This window comes from Perognathus longimembris, chromosome 10 (genome assembly GCF_023159225.1).
Source record: "Perognathus longimembris pacificus isolate PPM17 chromosome 10, ASM2315922v1, whole genome shotgun sequence".
NCBI classification, from domain to species: domain Eukaryota; kingdom Metazoa; phylum Chordata; class Mammalia; order Rodentia; family Heteromyidae; genus Perognathus; species Perognathus longimembris.
The window spans coordinates 70,085,632-70,091,637 of NC_063170.1; positions in this window are offsets into that span (position 1 = coordinate 70,085,632).

Consider the following 6,006-nt stretch of genomic DNA (forward strand, 5'->3'; position numbering starts at 1 on the left):
AGCGCGTCGGCGGCCGGTGCCGTGGCGCGCCGCCATCTTGGGAAGGTCACCTCGGGGCGGGGGCGGGAGGGCGCGGCGGCCGACGCCATCTTGAGAAGGGCAGGACTTCCCGAGGCCCCGGAAGAGCGCGCCGCCTGGCGAGGGTGAGGGGGCGGGCGAAGTGACGTGCGCATGCGCCATGACCTCCCTCACGCGCACGCGCATCTTGTGGGAGAGAACTGTGGACTTCCGAGGCCCTGGGGCCTGAGGATCGAGGTTCGAGGCCAGCCAGGGCAGCAGAGTCCCCGCGAGACTCCTGCCTCCACCTAGCCACCAATCTCCTAATCAACCCAATCTGCAGTTGCCTTGAGCGCCCCGAGTTCAAGCCCCACAACCAACCAAAAAAGAAAAGAAAAAAAGGATCTAGCTTCTGGGTTGCAAATGCAGCATTACCATTTGCTGGCTATTGAGCAAGGCCCTTTGTTTCTCTGTGCCTCGGTTTCCAAATGGCAATCAAGTTATAGCTACCACATTAGATCTACTGAGGATTAACTGCGTTAAGTGAGTTAACCTCAGCAAAACTCAGGTATAGCCAGCCCCGTGTGTTCTTCACAGGATCGCATACATACGTGGTCTTCCCTATCTCAGGTAGTACCTGGTGCGTGGGACCCAGGTTTGCTGGAGAAGATGGGAAGGGCCTGGGTCTCCTTAAGCTGGCAGGGGAGCCCAGGCTTTCCCATTTGGAACCTAGGGCTCAGTCCCAGCTGTACCCCGTTAGTTACCTTGAAATGTCCATCACCCTCTGAGCCTTGATTCTCTTACCCAGCTGGGCACACAGGATGTGTGAGATCAAGAGATGGAAATGGGGCGCACGTCACCTGCGGGACTCAGAGGCTGAGTCAAGCCGGGTACTGGCCTCCAGGCAGAAGGCACGTTCATGACAGGAGTCTGCTGTGATGCTCCATGCTTTGCGGTATTTTGAGTTCTCTTTTGAGGTCCCCAGAGTGTAGGCCTGGGTGGTTAATGGGTTCTCTTCCTCTTGTTATCTCTATAGGCTGTTAATTGTGTACTGAATCTGTTAGGTGCTTTAAATACGTGGGAGGGCGAGGTGACCTTCTGAAACAGACAGCACTTACTTACCCACGGGTACAGCCACCCAGCCCCGCTCTTGCTTGTGATGACCAGCCTGTGTTTACAATGGGAAGGCTCGCAGGGACACAGTTGCAGGCAAGACCTGCTGAGCTCGGTCAGTACTGCTACTGGAATGTTTCAATAGACAGTGAAGTCAACAAGTTTAATTCAGTCCAGGGCACCTTTTAGCATGTGAAAACCATTTTCTACATATCTTGTCTCTGCAAGTGAAAAATATGCCTCCCCCACTCATCCAGCTTACAGTGCCTTAACCTTTGTTCTATCTCCAATACCGCTGTCTCTGACAATAAATTACTCAGCGGGGATGAATGAGCAGAGTCCCATGTGTGAAAAAAGATTAGGTGGAACCTAAGAAAATTAGTTTCTAAGCAAGGGCACAGAATGGAAAAGGAACTAACTCTGATTAGCATTAGGCAAGAATCTGTTATTGGCATTATCTTTTTGAATCCCTGCAGCAACCTCAGAGTTGGTGGTCTTATTATTCTCATACGTGAAACTCAGAGTAGGCAAGTAATTTATCCAAGGTCACACAGCTTAAATTGGCCCTAGGATTTGGACCAAAGCACCGTAGAGGCAAAACAGATAGTCTCATGCGATATGAGCTCTGTATTCATTCACTCACTCACACATACATTCATTTCTGCAGGAGAATAAGCAGGTGACCCTAGAATGTTCCAGTGGGAGGGATGAGGGCAGTCAGGAGGCCTGACTGGACACAGGCATGCTGGACACGGGGCAGCCACAGATGAGCTTACAAGTCTAGAGCAACAGGATGTTAGTGCAGCCCGGGGGGGGGGGGGCAGAAGCTTGAGGCCCACAGATGGAAACCGAAGTGCTGAGAACTCTACAGCCACGGCTGGCGCCCAGATGTGGCTCTTACCCACAACGTCAGGGCTCCATTCAAACAGGAGCACAAGGCTTGCTCACTGTGTCCCAATCCCACTGCACAGACACAGACAGCTGGAACGGGGTCCAGAGCCATCCACAGGCAGGGAAATGAAGGACAGGTCTCCAAGTTCCTGGAGCCAACATGGGGCTCCCAGGAAAGACAGAGGTCAAGTGGCAGACTGGCTATTCTGGGGTGCAGGCTTGAAGGTGACTCAACTGATCCCAAGAAACCAGGACGCAAACAAAAACAACGGCTGCTGGAAGAAGTCCATCTCCCTCCCCCTTCCTCCCCCTGTCTTCCACAGCCACCCTACGTATGACAAACCAGGCCCCAGTGGCTCACACCTGTAATCCCAGCTGGGGAGGCTGAGGTCTGATCATTGCCATTTGAAGCCAGGCAGGCAGGAAAGTTTGTGAGACTGTTATCTCTACTAAACTACTAAAAAAACAGGCAGAAGTAGAGCTGTGGCTCAAGTGGCAGAATGCTAGTCTTGAGCAAAAGCAGTTCAGGGACAGTGCCTAGGTCCTGGCGTGTGTGCACATGCGTGTGCGCACACACACACAAAGAATGTTATCACAAGAAAGTAACAGAGCCAGGCCCCAGTGATTCATGCCTGTAATCTTAGCTACTTAGGAGGATGAGATCTGAGGATCAAGATTCAAAGCCAACCCAGGCAGAAAAGTCAATGAGACTCTTATTGCCAATAATGCACCAAAAAGTCAGAACTGGAGCTGTGGCTCAAGTGTCAGAACACCAGCCCTGAGTGAAAAAGCTCAGAGACAAGTGCCCAGACCTGAGTACAAGGCCCAGTACTGGCACAAGAGGGAAGGAGGAAAAGAGAAACTTACTGTCTCAAAGTTCTGTAGGCAGGAAGTCTAAAATCAGGGTGTTACCGAACCATGTGACATCACCTCCTCATTCCACGTGGTGGCTGGCCGTCGTTGGCTTCTAGTCCTGGCTTCAGGAAGATTTCTCTCCAAGTCTGTCTCCTTGGGAAGCTACTGCTACTTGAGACTGGGCCCTCTGGACTCAACCACACTGGGCCTTCATCTCAACCACACTGGTTACCACTGCATACACAGAAAAGGCCGGAAGGGGCGCTGTGGCTCAAGAGGTAGAGCGCTCGCCTTGAGCAAAAAGAAGCCAGGGACAGTGCAGGGGCCCAGAGTTCAAGCCCCAGGACTGGCAAAAAAAAAAAAAAAAGTGGCTGAGAAGAGTTTGTTCTCATTAAGAGGTTACAGCCATGGGTGGGCAGAGCGTGGCTGAAGGCACATTTCCCTCCCTCATGTATCTGATGACGGACAGCTAGGCTGCCTTGTCTTAGCTATGATGACTAGTGCAGCAAGAAACAAGAGAGGTTTCCAGCCATTAATGGCGACATTAACACAGTGTAATAAACAGTTTAGCGTTCTCAAGGAACTAGAAAAAAGAAAAGTGTGCGGGTGAATAGGTGGAGGGACGAAGCCCAGACTGGTAGATAGAAAGAAGTGGTGAGAGCACCGGTTAGATTTTGACTCATTTACTTTTCAGGACCACCTAACCCGTCCCCACTTTACAGGTATGAAGTGAGGCTAGGAGGGCGCGGGGGGGGGGGGGGGCGGAGGGCTCCTCACCTCACACGCCCTCCACGCTCCTGGTCCTCTCTGCTCCCCGTCACCTCGTCTGCACCCTCCCGCCTAGGCCCACTCCACGCCCCTGAGGGCTAATCAAGCCCCTCTGCGGCCCCCCCAACCCCCCCCCCGCCATGGAAGATGAGGCTACCGCAGAGAAGATGCCACGAGTCACGGCGCTTTGTGCGGGGCCCGAGCTGACGCTGCAGACATCGTGAGGCCCGCTTTAATTTCCTGCCCGTCTAGATGGACACAGATAGAGAGCCAGAGCTGGGGGCCTGCGGGCAGAGGGACTGCGCGTCTCCACGAGGGACGACAACACAGTAAAGGGGTGCCCGGGGTGCCAGCAAGGGGGGGGGCAGGAAGCTGAGGTCAGGGGCAGCCAAACATGTCGCTAGTGCCCTCTAAGGCGATGGGAGAGCTTCGGCAGGCCGCCCTCCACCCCTCCACCCCTCCACCCCTCCACCCCTCCACCTAGATGCCCCAGTCAAGAAATGCTACTTTCTTTAGATTCTGGCTTCTGAAGCACTACCCTGGTCTGCCTGTGTCACAGCCTCTGAGGGAGATCGGGTGAGACTCGAGCGGCGAGTAGACCGTCTCAATCCAGGTCAAATGGTGGCACTGTTTGTGAAGCCAGATCTCTGACTCCATAGCCCGTGTTGTTTCGTTTCTATATAGTGAGTTCTACTCTCTTCCTGAACGTTTTAAAAGACAAGGCCCGCTAGGCGTGGTGGTCACACTGCCATCCCACCGACAGGCGGGTCGAGGCAGGAGGACACCTTGAGCCTTGGTCCACACAAACCATCGGGTGTGAGGTCCCCCCAAGGAACAGCCGTCCTACTCCAGCCTGGGCAACACAGCAAGACCCTTGCTCTCACACATAAGCAAAGAAGGCCCTCTTCCTCCTGCTCCTTGTCAGAGCAACCAGCCTTGCACCGACAGCACACACCAAAGCATTTCTAGGGCGCACTGCGGCTGCCGCGGCTGCAGGTGGGTGAGGCAGTGCGGCGAACACAGGCTGTGCGTCCCCACGGGCTGTCTAAGACTGTGGGAAAGAGTGAGGCTTTGGGAAGCAGCTGCCATCACCCCGGCACCTTCGGGCATGGTGGGCTGTGCCGCTGGCGCGGAGATGGAAGAGATGTGAGCGTCTGGGGGTTGTGTGCGTGCATGGGTGGTGGGTGCTCGGTGGCGGGCGCGCCCTCCCCGTCAGAAGCAGGCAGCCTCTCCTGGAGCTGAGGGCGGTGTCAGCCTACCGTTGCCTGGGACAGGAGGAGGCAGCTTCCTGCTGTGGGGGGCTGGGGGAACCTTCTGGTGATTAAGAGAAAGGCAAAACAAAACAAATCAAACCCCACGGCTTACAGGGTCTCGTGAGACTCATTAGTGTCAGCGTATTTTATCCGCAAGAATTGGGTTTCTGTTCCTGTAAGTGAATCTGCACAGAAGCCTGTGACAGCCACACAGTCAGCCCTGGATCGCTGCTGTGGTCTGGATGCTTGGATCGTATACTGAAACTCTAGCCCCCGGGTCCTCCGGGAGGTGAGGAGGCCATGAGAGGAGCCCTGTGAATGCCTTCCTGCCATGGTGGAAGAGGCCCCGGCGAGAGGTCCGTCTGGGAACCCGGAGGAGGCCCTCACCCAACACTGAGCCTGTGGGTGGCTTGATCGACAGCCTCCAGGACTGTGGAGGTGGGCTCCTGTGATCTGTAACCCACGCCGTCTGTGGCACTGTTACAGCAGCTCAACGTGAAGGAGCTCAAACGGAGTCCGGGGAAGGCCTCTGGCTACTTCTCCCCTGGCCCTCTGGGAGGGAGAGCACAGACTAACCTCACTGAGGGTTCATCCCAGACATCGTCCTGGAAGGAAACTAGACAACTGGTGACTTCTTGGGCAGAGGGATGGGGGTGGGTCCTAATGGGTGGCTAGGCTCGAGTTCCTGTGATCAGCTGAGGTTTCCATCTTCCCTATGTATGGTTTCTCTTTGTAGCTGCTCCATTTATCATGGAGCGCTGTCACTTCCTCTCAGATGACACGGTTCAGAGAAGGAAAATTTGTGTGTGGCTGATAAAGGCTGAAGTTAGACACCTAGAGAGACGAGGTGCCGGGATTCATGACTTGAGGTCCCTGCTGCCTATGTTAGCTCCCCTAAGTCGGATGCCTTGTGAGATCACCCTCGTGTGCACGTAGCGGATACCAGTGGTAACTGTGAGATCCCCCTTGTGTGCGCACGGCAGATGCCGGTGGAAACATCTGCTGTTACTGCTGTTGGTGCCATCTGTGTGTGGCTTCTCATCGCAAACACTGACTTCCCACCTTGCTCAGCCAGGCAAGGGGCAACAGGAAAAGCCTGGAGTTCATGGCAAGGAGCAGCCCTCAGTCC